Source organism: Cyanistes caeruleus, chromosome 3 (genome assembly GCF_971803275.1).
Source record: "Cyanistes caeruleus chromosome 3, bCyaCae1.hap1.1, whole genome shotgun sequence".
In the NCBI taxonomy this organism is placed as follows: Eukaryota; Metazoa; Chordata; class Aves; order Passeriformes; family Paridae; genus Cyanistes; species Cyanistes caeruleus.
Genome location: NC_141703.1, coordinates 22,748,299 through 22,762,463, shown reverse-complemented (window position 1 = coordinate 22,762,463; position 14,165 = coordinate 22,748,299).

Below are 14,165 nucleotides of genomic sequence, written 5' to 3'. Positions count from 1 at the left end.
AAATATTTTGTGTATCTTTCAGTGATTGGCATAGTTTTCTAGATGCTGAAGTACTGTCATATATCTACATTTCATAAGTGTACAGATGTTTACATCTAACATCATAATTTATCTACCTGAGCAATTAATGGAGAAGCCTAAAGGTATAAATCAGCATTCCCTAAAGTAAATATCCTGTGAGATCAAACACCAAGCCTCTCTATGCATGGAAGATATTTACACAGTGAGACCTGAATACACAGTTGTCATTCAAAATCTCCAAGGATTTAAAGACTTACTTATATATTTATTTATTTTCAAAAAAAATCTCTACATATTTTTAAGTTTTATTTTTGTAACAAAGGCTGAACAAAATGTTTACTTTGCCAACATATTTGTTTGATAAACAAGAATTCTGTCTCTTTTCAATAAGAAGGCACACTTTAGAAAGATGAAGAATGGTGGAAAAGACATATTTTCTCATTTAGAAGACAATAGGCCAAATTGCTATTTGTGATGAGCAAGTCCAGCTACAGAGAAGGCAATGTGGCTATTCCCACTTACTTCTGATGAATATTCTTGTTCTTGCCACTAATATCAGTGAAACTGAACACATACAAATGAGGAAAACACATGTTCACATTGCTTATTCACAATTTTTTGTTTTATTGCTATTTAAAATATGCATCTTTGGAAAAAAGGACTATATCCTCCATGAATGATAAAATGCCTGAATGGAAAACCAGAGTAGTTCTTACTAATACATTTCACTACCTGAATTGACTGTTTTTCTAAATGTATAGAAAATATTCCCAGTGACATCAACAGTTCTAGTAATTAAAGCTATAGGTATCAAAGATACCTTGGAAAATGTTAAAGTAGGAATTTTTTTTTAATATTGGTATGTTATGACAATGTGCAGAGATAAAGATTGAAAAAGCTGGTTGCATTACTGTGTAAGCTCCATCACAAAACATGTTTCTAATACATCAGGCAAGCACCTGCCAAGAATGACACTATTTTCTTTGGATAGAGAGATGGACTAAATACCATCTGAAGGACCCAAGGTAACTGCAAATGTAAATTTAGAAGCATTTCTCTTGCCACATTTTAAATAATTTTATTATTTATAGCTCAGTCCAAAGTAATTTTAAAAAGCTATATGGCTTTAAAAATCAAACTGGAACAAAAACCTTATGGAATACTTGTGAAAATACTCTTGGACTTATCATGCAACCTTTGTTTAAAAATTAAACTCGCTAATGAAACAGTGTTTTGTGTTTATGAAGAACAGATTTAATTTGGAAATAAACAGGGATCTCATGTCATTTTAAATAGTTTATCTACTTTTCCAAAAAGCAGACAAAGATGAAAAATACTGTGGAGGGTTTTAGGTTTGGAATAATTTGTAAGTTTTATCAACTGGTAAGAAAATAAACATATAGTTGCAATTGATCTTGAATTTGCATATTTAACCAAAGAATGTTTTGTTGTGACATTGTAAATACAAGTGAGTTCTAATTTTCAGTTTCTAGGTTTTTAACTTTTTATTCTGTCACTGCGCATTGGTCCACTGCAATATTTTAATTTGTGTGAGGATGACTAATTCATGCTTCAGGAGGTGTGCCCATTAAAAACAAAGAATTGCAATTTATATTTTGTTCAGAAATTTCTAGTGGATATTCCTATTACAAGAAGATTAATTGTCTTAAAGATATTCCTCTGTGGAGGAAGTCAGCTTCTGGGAAGCTGCTTCCCAAAAAAACCCAGTAATAACGTGTAAGGGATATTACAAACAGTAGTCAAGTAGCCTGAGCAGCCATCATAGACTTTTAGGAATAGGATTTGGCTTTGATATAGGCAGCAGTTCTAAGTCCTTAATGAAAAGATTTCAAGCCGTCTCTCCAGTGCCTACCTAGGCTCCTCTATGGAGGAGTATTTCAGAGAATAATGTTGTCCAACTTCTTACTGAAGGCATTTCATAGACAGAAATATGTGGACACTAGACTCAGAGGATGTGTATATTATATACATTTAATTCAGTCTCAATGCAAATCATTTGGTAGTAAAGTTCAACGACTTTCTGTTTGGAGCAGGGTTTTTGGAACTGCTTCTCTTGCTAGAATATGACTGGTTGAGGTTTTAGAGATGGAAAAAACAAAATGTAAGGTTGCTGCTGTCACCTTTTTTGCGACATCTGCACTGTCTAACCTAAGAGACAATCTATTGAAGAATGGCTGCTATCACACTTCAGTTCTTATTCTAAAGTCTGGCATTTCATACAGAGCTGTATCCACCACTACCTCTGAAATTTAAAACCAAGACTTGAAACAAGTATCAGAAACAGCATGACAACCATGAACTACATCTCCATAATTTTCAAATAGAATAGGTATCCCCAAAATACTTTCCATGCATATATTGCAATACTGACACCCTCTACCATTCAGCTTCTTACCTATCAGACTGAAGGAGACCATTCCAGAAGAACACTGTCAATAGAGAAATATATGTCCTATGTCACTTTTTTTAAAAAATAACACAATTTGCACTTGATAGTGTGTTACTGTTGTTGCCAACAAATTATACCTGTTACCTTCATTTATATGATTTTTTGCTTTGCTGAGGTACATGCTTTACTCTTTCTTATTTTTTATTACCTTATCCATCTTCAATAAGAAGTACTATAATTTATTACTAGATATGCAAAGACAGAACCTCATTTACTACTGACAGTCTAGTTGCTAGGAATGAATAAACCACTGGTGTGGGATTCTGTCAAACAATAAAATATAATAGGAAGAACATTATGGCACTGTTATGGTTCCCTGCAGCTACAACTAATCCATGTCCACTTGGAACAACGATTCAAGAGTAAGTGTACATTGCAATCCTGTTGCAGTGTTCAGAACTTTATGTGCACAGAATTTTTCATGACAACAACAGGACTACATCTTGTCCCCAGAGGCAATTGGTATCAGACAACAGTAAAAAATAGTTGGAAGAAATCAACATAACAGAGGCTTTCTTATGACAATGCCTTAGTGTAAAGCAAAATCTGTACATGTGTATAGTGCAAGAAGCTGGTAAATTGCACAGAAATTTACTTTCCTTATTTCTTTTATAAAAATATATCTGAGCCCTTGAAAAATATGCCAAGAAAAAACAGACAGTGTTTAGCCCGGTGAACTGCTTTTGAACAATTAGGTAGAATTTTCAATAAATCTCCATAATTTTATATTTTTTCCTAAATTATGTAAAATTATGTTACATTTTGCTTTTTCAGGAGGCAGAAATACACAACACATGAAGTGTACACAAGACACTTATCCATCAGCTGTTGGTATTGCACTTGCAAGTAAGTAAGGTATTACGGGTTTTCTGGGGTTTTTTTCCTAATTCTTATGGTTTAGAGACTTCGGGTTGAATTCTCACGTCAGAACTGTGAAAGAGAAAAGGCTTCAGGCTTAAGAAGAGGATTATAGTTTTCTCCAAAATCTCTCAAGGTAGAAGTCTTCAGTCAGATTTTCTTCTGTGCAAAATATGGCCTCATTGCTAATGTAAACTTCTGCCAATCTAAGCCTCTTGTATTGTGCAACTTTAAAGGAGAGTCTGAATATGAAAAATTGAGAATAAATAAGAAAAAAAAGCCAAACCAGACAATAAGGATCATTTTTCTCATAATATATTTTTAAGAAAATCTCTTTTTATAAAATGAAAATTCAAGTGCTGTATAAAACCATATTTTAATCTTAGCAGTATCAATATATTAAATAAATTCTGTTTATGCATTTATAGATATTATTCTTTTACACTTTCATTATAATCCTTATTATCAAATCCTAATACAAATTATTACTCCAGAATTCCAGTTCTCCATCTACTGACTTATTTTCATGGAAGAAGAGAACTAATTATTTGGAGATTTATTTGCTGTGCAGAATTTTTGAGCCTAGTTTATACCAGTACATGGTTTGATCACAAAGTCCTCACTGTGGTTTTACTTTTGCTATTAGATTCATGATTTAACATTTGAGCCTGTGATTTGCCACCTGGATCACATGCTTTGCAATTGTTGCTTGGATGACCTCAACTTCCATGGGGGAATTTCATTTAACCATCTGAAAAAAGTAATAGTGGTATTCAATTAATAACACCTATAGGCCTGAGTTTCATCTCCTGAAAACACACCAAATAAAGCCCTTACCCTTTTTGGTATAAAAGGAATATTGATATGGAAGTCCCTTTTATTAAATCACTCTATTTGCAGCAGAAATATTTTCCTTATTTTAAACCTATACTTAATGTAAACTATAACATATACTATAATGTATACGTAATGTAACCTCTGACAAAGAGTATATTCTATTTTCCGTAACTACTTTAAAAAAAATAGTCAATTTGATAAAGAAAATATAAAGTCACTGACCTTTCAATAAAACTTCAATTACCATATAACCTTAAGAACAGATATTCTGTTTCTATGAAAATTTGAAATATGAGCCTAAAATTTGCTCTTATAGACTACCTTAACACAGATATGTATACACACTTTAAAAAATATGTATTTCATATTCTCATCTTAACATGATATTTTAGAATCACTTCCTCAGACAACTATTATTTTCTGTGGTTTTCAGACTTTCAGGAACTAAGAAAACCCCACCAATGTTACCTATCTATTTTTTTACCATACGATACATGAATTACAAGGCCTCTTGAAATAAACAATAATTTTTCTATTGACGTGAGCAGAAAAAGTATTCATACAACATTTTAAAATTAATTTATAATTTTAGTCAGCTGGATTTTTTTTTTCAATCAGGCTGAAGCAACTGTTAGATTAGAACTAACAGTCATATCATACTGCTTTCTGTTTTCTTTGTACTAATGTACAGGCTAAGGCTCATAAAAAAAATTGCAACTTGCTTGCACACCAGCAGTGAAATTTCAGTGCCTAAAGTGTCTTTCTTAAGAAAAGAAACTGAATAAAATACACTCTGTTCTGCATTAAAAATCACTTGTTTGCTTGTCTGCATGAGTATTCTACTCTAAATTAATTTCCCTACTTCACTGATCAGAGATGATTTTGACATTGTATTTCCCAGTAACAAGAAGTACTTACTTTAATTGTTAAAAGTCCTTATTTTAGATTCTTTCACAAAAAGTTATAGGCTAATGAAGGATGCAATAGTTCAGTCTGTAGCCTTCTTTACAATCATTTACTGCGTTTTAAGACAATATATAGGTCATGAAATCAAAGTTTTAATACCATAAAATGGAAGGATGTCAGTATAAAAGTTGCAATAGTTACATAGAGACAATTGCAAATGACTAAATACAGATTTCCCAGACCAAGTATGTTTGGTTCAATGTATATTCAAACAGTTCTAAGACATAAAATTTTCATTTATGATAGTGTTCTGCAGAGCCTTCTGGCCATTGCTGCCTACCCTAACACAGGAGGAATACAGCTAAAAGAAACTGCAGGCAAGTATGTAAAAAATAATGAAGAAGCTTCAGAGATTGCATTTTTCATAAATTAATTCCCTGTAATCCATATGTGTTTTCCACAGTTCAACAAATCCTTTAAAGATGAAAGCTTTAATTTAAAATCAAATAGTATAACAATTGCACATTTTCTTGTTGCCCAGAAATCTCTATTGATTTTTTTCCCTTCAGCAGTTATTTTCTTCAAAATAAAATAATAACTTATGTTTGCTGAATTTCAATTAGATCCAAGAAAGATAATTTACCAGGGGAGATATCTCAGAAATCCCATGCAACTTTACAATAGAGACTCATTTGAATACTTCTGTTTGCATTGTCTGCTTACATTAAATCTGCCCTCTGGGTAAGATGAAAATAAATAAGAAATTCAAATATGCATTAAGTTTTGTGTCACTGGCTTACTTCTTTATCATTTCAATAGACATTTCAAGTGAAATTTTCCCCCACAAAATAAGGCATCGTACAGACAGGTGTTAGATAGAAATTCCATGTCCAAAAGTGATGTATGGATTTTACAGAGATTTAGGTTCAGTTTGAGAATTTTATTTTTTTTCCCTGATGAGGCTTTCCCATGTTTTGCCAAAATTAAAAGCATTCAAATCTTTGCTCTTCCTCTTTTTCATTTATGATAATGAGGAGGTCTTCCACAGATTTTAAGCAACAGTTAGTAGTGATACAAATGAATTCAAGCCCAGGCTTTCTCATCTTCCCTCTACCTCTACCTTGCATCACCCAAGTATGCTGATCTATCTATACATTAACTCCATTACAGAAAAATTGACTTGGTGTCCCACAGTTTCTGTTCACAAACACCTACACACAGAATTAATTTCTTGGGTTTTTATGATATCTTTGTATATTAGTGAGGGAAAAATTATATGGTGTGTGAGTTGGTTACAAAACTTGAACATTTGAGGCTTCCAAAGATATTAAGTTTTGCCAGTAATTAATATCATTGAAGACACCTTACTGTTTCTTCTAAATTTTTCTGCAATTTATTTCAACTGAATGTAAGGGAGCATTTTCCATCTAAACAAGCCTATACTAAACATAGTTTGTTTAGGCCCCACATTCAGCATCAGAGAGAAGACTCCAGCTCTCATATGAGCATCTGAATGAGGACAGGTGTAGTTCAGTCATGGAATTCCCCTATTTAGTGTTCCCACTGAAACACCCAATGCTATGCTGCACTCTTGCTTCTCCCTGTCCCCTCCCTCAGCAGCAGGGTGGAAAGGAGAATGGGAGGCACAAAGAGGTAAATACCACAGATTGAGATAAAAACAATTTACTAGAAACAGCAATGAAATAAGAAGCAACAATAAAAAGAACAGTGCTTAAAATGTACAAGATAAGCATATGATTCACACATGATTGCTCACCACACAGGACTCTGTACCGCCCAACCTCACACTTTGGCAAAACAGAAAAAACTTAACTCCCCTCCATCCTCTCTGTGCATGGCATGAGGAGGTATCAATGAAGCCCAGCATTCTGGCCATGTCCCTCCTGGCTGCTGTAGGAGTTAACCCTGTCCTGGATGAAACCAGAACAACAGGTTATGTCTCACTGGTTATTTCCTACCGCTTCATGTATGAACATTTCAAAATGTATGCATGTGCTTCAGACAGTCAGCCTTCTTTAATGACTCAGCCATTCCTCTCCTCTTCTCATTTATACTTGTGTCTGATGTTACTCCATTCTAAATGCAGAATCCAGCATTTGGATTTTTTAAATTTCAACCCATTAAGCACTTTTCAATTGTTCAGTCTATCTTTAAGGGTGGTCAGAGCACCAGTTGCCCAGACAGGCTTAGGAGTTTCTATCTCTGGAAGTGTTCAAATCCCAACTGGACGCAGTCCTGGACAGCCTGCTCTAGTTGACCCTCTTTAATCAGTGAAGTTGAACTAGATGGTCTCAAGGTGTCATTTCTCATCTAAATTAGAACCTGGGCTTTATACTAAAATCTATGGACAGAATGAACGGGAAGCCTTGGTCAGCTTGCAGAGCTGATATCATTGGTATTATCGAGACTTGGTGGAATGAGTCCCCCGAGGTGGGGGGACCACCCTGGTGTGGGGGGTCTATCTTCTGCTCAGGATGGATAGACAGGAAAGGTGAGGTGGAGGTCTTGCACTGCACTGCACTTAGTGGAGAGGTTTGATTGTACAGACATTATAGTTAGTGATGGCGTGTTTGAGAGCCTCTGGGTGTACATTAGGGAAATGGAAAGCAAAGGAGAATTTTAGAGGGTGTCCACTACAGACTGCCCAGCCAAAATATAAGCACTGATGAATTTTTCTACATGCAACTAGGAGAAATCTCTGGATCAGTGACGATTGTTCTTCTGGAAGATTTAAACGTTCCAGGCATAACCAGGAATATCATGCTTCTTTAAAAAGCCAGTCTTGGAAATACTTCAAGTTTTTTGAAGATAATTTCTTGTCAAAAGTACCCAGGAAATAAACTTTTTAGGGTATATTGTTTGTAAATAGAGAAGGACTCAAGGGGAATGTGCTGCCTTGGCCATGGAGATCTTGAAATGATCAAATGAGCAACTTTTTTCAGTAAAGAGTAAAAGGACAATAGAGTTGCTAAACTGGACTTAAGGAGAGCAAACTTTAATCTGTTCAGGGAGCATTCATTAGAGTATCCCTGGGAATCTGATCTTGAGGGCTTAGGAGTTCATGAGTGCTGGTCAGTCTTTAGGAAATACTTCTTAGAACCATGGGAGCAGGAAATTCCACAGTGTCTTAAGTCAAGAAATTGGGCAGAAGACCAGCTTGGCTTAACAGGGAACTCTTCATGGAGCTCAAGTGGAAAATAAATTTGCATGATTTTTGGAAGTGAAGTTGAAATTCATAATAAAATTGTGGTTGATATATAGAGGGAGAAGACATGAAAGCCCAAAGATCAGCTAGAGTTGAAACTGGCCAGTGTTGTGTCAGACAATAAGAACAATTTTTAAAAGTATGTTAATTGCAAGAGGTAAGTAAATTTTTCCTTCCTGTGTTCAGAGGGGTTCTCCTGTATTTTAATTTGTGGCTATTGCCTCTTGTTCTGTCATTGGGCACCACTGAAAAGATTCTAAGGAAAAGTGTATTTCCTTTCTACACTGCATTACATGTTGATATGCATGGATGGGATTTCCATTTAGTACTCTCCCTCTCTAAGATGAACACTCCCAGCTTGCTCAGCCTCTCATTGTATGAAAGATACTCTTGTTAATGGAGTCCATCCTTTATCCTTGAAGAAATATTTATTTCATTATAGTAAATGTATTCAAATATATATTTTTTCTCCAAAGGAAGCATTCAAATTGCCAAACTTATATCATCTCCTTAGCTGTCTCATTTTTCTGCTTAATCAAGAACTCCACTTTCATAAGGACAGGACTTATGACTAATATGCACAAGAAGATTATGTAAACCAAGTGTTAAAGGCAGGGAGTAATGGAAACTGGCTAAAAATCTTTGATATATTTCATTACCTTTCTGTATGCTCTGGCCATTGTGTTATTAAAAAAAGTTAGCTGCCGGATATTTCAATAAACACTTATCTAAAGTCAGTGAAGAACATTTGCATTTATATATATTCTCAGTGCTTTCAAGGAATAGACAGACTGCTCCTGTACTAGTGCATTGTGTTACCTTCTTGAGGTGCATTTCTTCTACAGCTAACAGATGGATGAGAACTCGTAATTTAAACCTTGTTGGCACACTACACATGAACAGCTTTTTATGTTTTTTTACCAGCTTTGTACTCAAGTGGCTATATGCAAAAACAGTTAACTTTCCCAAATTCATGTCTGTTTTGTCCACAGCAGATATGACAATTTTTTTTTTTTTTTCATTTATCTGGACCCAGAAACTTTCTTATTCCTTTATTTCGCCAGTTTTGTCCTTCTTTCCCATGAAGGAGAGAAAGTGAAGGTGTTCCTGGGTAGGAGTTTGTCTAGTAGCCAAAGCTCATCCATCACAGAATGAAACTCTACTGAAGCAAAGGATATTTTCCTTGGTAGCTCAATTCCTCAGTGTAGAAAAGGGACCACTTTGGGAAGATACCCATCTAAGCTTCACCAAAAGAGAGTAGTTTGGATTTAATGTCATTAATTTATGCAGTCTTTATCATTCCTGATTAAGTGGCATACTTATTTTATATATTCTCTGTCAGAGAACTATTGCATTTAAAGCAAAGGAGCATAATCATTTGAAGAATGCAGTGTCAATAATCAACGTACTAGTAGAGAGGCTTGTACAAAAAATTTTAAAGCAATCTTTTAACAGTTTTGAGGTTTGAGGTAATGAGGTTTACAATGGATTTTACAAAAAGAAAAAGCCCCCAAGCCCTCAAAGAACTAAGCAAACAAAAAAATCCAGATTGTAAATATAGAATTTTAAACAGAATTAGCTGTGATATTCATATAACTGAGAAAAAAATCAATAGAAAAATATGTACCACAACATGTTTTTCCAAGTCTCTCCATATGTCTTAAAATTGCATTTTTATAGGTATAAGAAGCCCTTACTATGGTTCCTGTTGCTGCTTTACTCCCTAATTCCTCTGCTCTTGAATTTGATTTTCACAAAATTTGACAAGCATGCAAAGTTACTGCTTTATAAAGACGGTGAGAGGAAGGACCCTGTAGGATTGGAGCCCCATGAGATAAGGTTGTTCTATAGTCTATTAATAGTGTTAGCAAAAAAAGGTAAAACCCATGTAACTCAATTTCACTCTTCTCATGGATTCACTGAAAGCTCTGTGATTTATCAGAAGGATTTGTATAACTCTGATGTAAATGGAAAAGGAAACACTCCAGGTCACATCCTGTGGATCAAAAATTTACTTGCCTGGAGCAAACTTTCACACCATTTGAAAGATATGCTTAGACCTGGGGTTCAGGGGACATTGGGAGTGTGTGACTGGAAAACACAGAACTGTGAAGCCTCATGTTCTTCAGCAATGCAAATGAAAAAAGTCAGAACAGACAAATACCAAGCCTGCAAGGTCACTGGACCTTAGCCTTGAATCAGGGAATGATATTAAAAAAAATAAAGGTTTTAATGAACAAACTGTTCACACAGAACAGTCTTTTATAGTAAGCAAGATATCTCAGATATGTTCACTACAGTTTCAGGTAACCAAAAGAAATAGATCATCAGGCAAGCTGAGTATAACCAGTGGAACAACTGAAGGATATGGCAGTATACAACATTAGATCAAATTGCTATTTACAGCTCCATTAATCAAAGACTTGTCTGATATTTTAGGTGTTAAAATAGATCCCATATCATTGGTCAAGCACATAGCTCCAGTTAAGCAGGGAGATTTGGTAAAATATTACATCAAGCTTAGAGTAAGATGGTCAGCAACCCAGGAAAAGACAGATAAAGAATTCCTAGTCATCATTGTGTCTTTAGCCTGTTCTTGCAACATGTGCATTTTGTTCTCATGTGGCAAAAACCGCCTTGTACAAAATACTCTCAGCATAGGTGGGGAGTGGTAGAAAAGCATCAGAGGAATAGCAGACCTGTCTTAGTTTAAAACAGTTATGCAAAGTGGAGACTCCACAATGAGTTACCTCCTTTTTAGCTTTAACCACTCCTCTTTCACCAATAAGGAGAGACAGATGTGAGAAGATATAAGTGAAAAAAAAATAGTTTACTATGAAGAAAAGAGCAACAACCAAGATAACGGTAAAAACTACTAGATACAAAGGTGCTGAGATGCATGGTCCCCTGGGAACAATGAAAACAAGATGGCACAGAAGCCCCCTCCCTACTCCCAGGATGGTGGCCAGCATAGCAGCATGTTGGCCCAGAGGAAAAATACAAGGTGGCAGAGAAGCCCCATACTCTGGACTGTGCGGCCAAGAGAGAGAGAACAAAGGAAAACATCACAGCAGAGCTGAGCCTCTGAGGTCCAGAGCTCCCTCCTCCCCCAAACAACAGCCAGTGCAGAACAGGGACAAAACAAAAACATGGAAGAACTAATTTTTGTCCAAAATGAGTTAATACTGCCAGGCCTCAGAAATAAACTTCCAAGATGTTGTAGCACCCATTCCCCCTTAGCAGCTAGAACTTGCAGAGAGGGTTCTAGTACAAAGTTCTAGAACAAAGTTCTAGTTCTGGGTACAAAGTTCCTCCTCACCCCCCAAACAAATGGCAGGTGGCAGCAGCAGTGAAGGCATTGCAAAATTCTTCAAAGCCTGGGGAGAACAGAAAAGCTTCTCCCTGTGCCACCTCAGTTTCTCAGGCTGTGACTTGGAGACCTGCCCAAAGCAACCTGCTCAGGAGACCAGAGAGAACAAAAGAACTTGCCGTGTTTGTGTTCCCTGTTTTTAAAGGGGCACCACACATCCTCCTTCTCATGAACTGGGGTAAAACACTCCAGTTCTGCTTCAGCCCTGAGTCTTTAAGGGACAGTAAAACTGACTGGATGATTAAAAAAAAAAAAAAAATACAGAATGCATATTTTTGGTCACCTAGACCACCTAGGACACAGAAAATGTGTATCTAGATAAACCCCTAGCTAGATTCAAACAAATAAACTAATAAACAAAAAGAAAGACCCACGAAGGAGATCTGAAAGATAGGTAAACTGTAGCGTCCAGGAATTCAAGGTATATACAAATATTACAGTGAAATTTTCCATGGACTTCCTGGGAAATGGTAAGGCACCATTACATCTCTGGATAAAAGCCAGCTCTACAGTGTGTCAGACAGAATTGGAAAAACCAAGAACCAGCCAGCCTTGAAAGACACCATTTCATATAAAGATCTGGAAAAGTGCATAGGGATTTTGGCAGGGCTTTACAGGGTCTCACAACGAATCCTTATAAGCAGCAGGGCATTTACAGCTTCAGCTAGGGGGGTTAGATCACATGGCATATCAGGAAATCTGAGAGAACTGGGTTTAGTCAGCCTGAAGAACCCTGAGCTAAGGGGACCTCTACTTGTTTCCTTTTACTACATAATGAATGCTCATTTTTTTTTTTTTTCAGAAGTGCACAGCAAAAGAGCTGGAGGCAAAGAAAAATTGCAGTAAGGGAAATTTTATTTAAAAATAAAGAAATTAATCTTCATGATGATGCCAGCCAAATACTGGAATGGGCTGTCCAGATGGGATATGGAATCTTCACCCTTGGAGGTACTGAAAACTCAGCAGTATCAGGCACTGAACAACCTCATCTGTCTCTGTAGCTGGACCCAAATTTGAAGCTGTCACTACCTTGGCTTCCAAAGGTCCACCACCCCCTGATTTTATCTGTCTGTATTTCTCATAAACACAAAGGTGAAGATGCAAAGAAAGTATGAAAACTCAGAAACTGTGTATCTTGAAATAAGTAAGAGTAAGAAATAAACAAACACAATGAAAAAGTTCCTAGCTGTCACAAAGAAAAAAACCCTCAAATTCTTAACCCTGAGATTAGCTCAGCATGGTGCTGATAACACCAAGGTTGGGGTTCAATCCCCATATGGGCCAATCGTTCAAGAGCTGGACTTGATGATCCTCATGGGTCTCCTTCATCTGGGAGTATTCTGTGATTCCATGTCTACACATTTCAGAGTAACTTTCAAAGGAATTGTTTAACCCACTTACAGGATAGATTTTTATGTCAAGATAGACCTTTAAATTTTATTTTAGTGGAGCTCAAGTAACATCAGTATTCTTTATCTACAATTCCTAATATTTAAGTCAAGAGTGCTGGTGACTAAAGAGTACTTTAGAACTATTGATGACTACATCTGTAAGACATCTCTGTAAAGAAGGTGGGTGGTGTTAACCTTTGTAAGGCGCAGCTTCCCCTCCTTCCACGTGCAGCTCCATAGCCCAGCACTTGTAGTACTGCAGCATGCCTTTCACTTCTGTTTTATAAACACACAACCTTCCTCTCTTTGTCTCCTGTTGCAGTGTTGTACACCTGTATCTAAAGTGCTCATGCCCTCATATCCCTGGCTTCACATAAGGCTTAGTAGATAACAGTAGCATTTGCTAATAATTTAAACAGCCAATGAGATTAAATAACTAAGAAGAATGGTTCATATAAAATTTACACACAAAGCTTTGTATCCAGTGAGAACATGCAACCTCTGCACCCTCTCAAAGTATTTTTCAATCAATGCCACCAGCATAATGAGCAAGAGCAGCCAGTAGGAATACCAATAAAATTCACAACATATGAAGAGGATTCCCAGAAAAAAAACATTCTTCTGTGGAGATCTGCATGTTTTTCCAGTGAGACATTGCAGAACATTTTCTTTTCTATCTCTTTTGAGTTATTGAAGGTTTAGCTGTTGGCTTGCATTTAGTTTTGGATTTTGTTTTTTGTGGTTTATTTCTTTATTTTGCAGGAGGTGTTTTTTTTTTGTTTTATTTTTTTTTATTTGCTTTGTATTTTGGTTTGGTTTTCTGGGAGGTTGTGGGGACTGGCCAGGGAGGCAGTCCCCAAAACTAATGTAGGCAGTTGGGTTCAATGCCTACCATCAGGTATAGGTATTTTCGGTCCTCTCCATATCTCCTTCTTTTCTATAGAAGTAAGAAATTAATTTGCATTGTATAAGCAAATACTGGAGGAACTAATAAACTGTCTTTAACATTTTATAATGGTTGTATTAGAGACTAAATTAGACCAAACAGATGAATTAATGTCCTTTGGAAAGATGTTAGTCTATCTT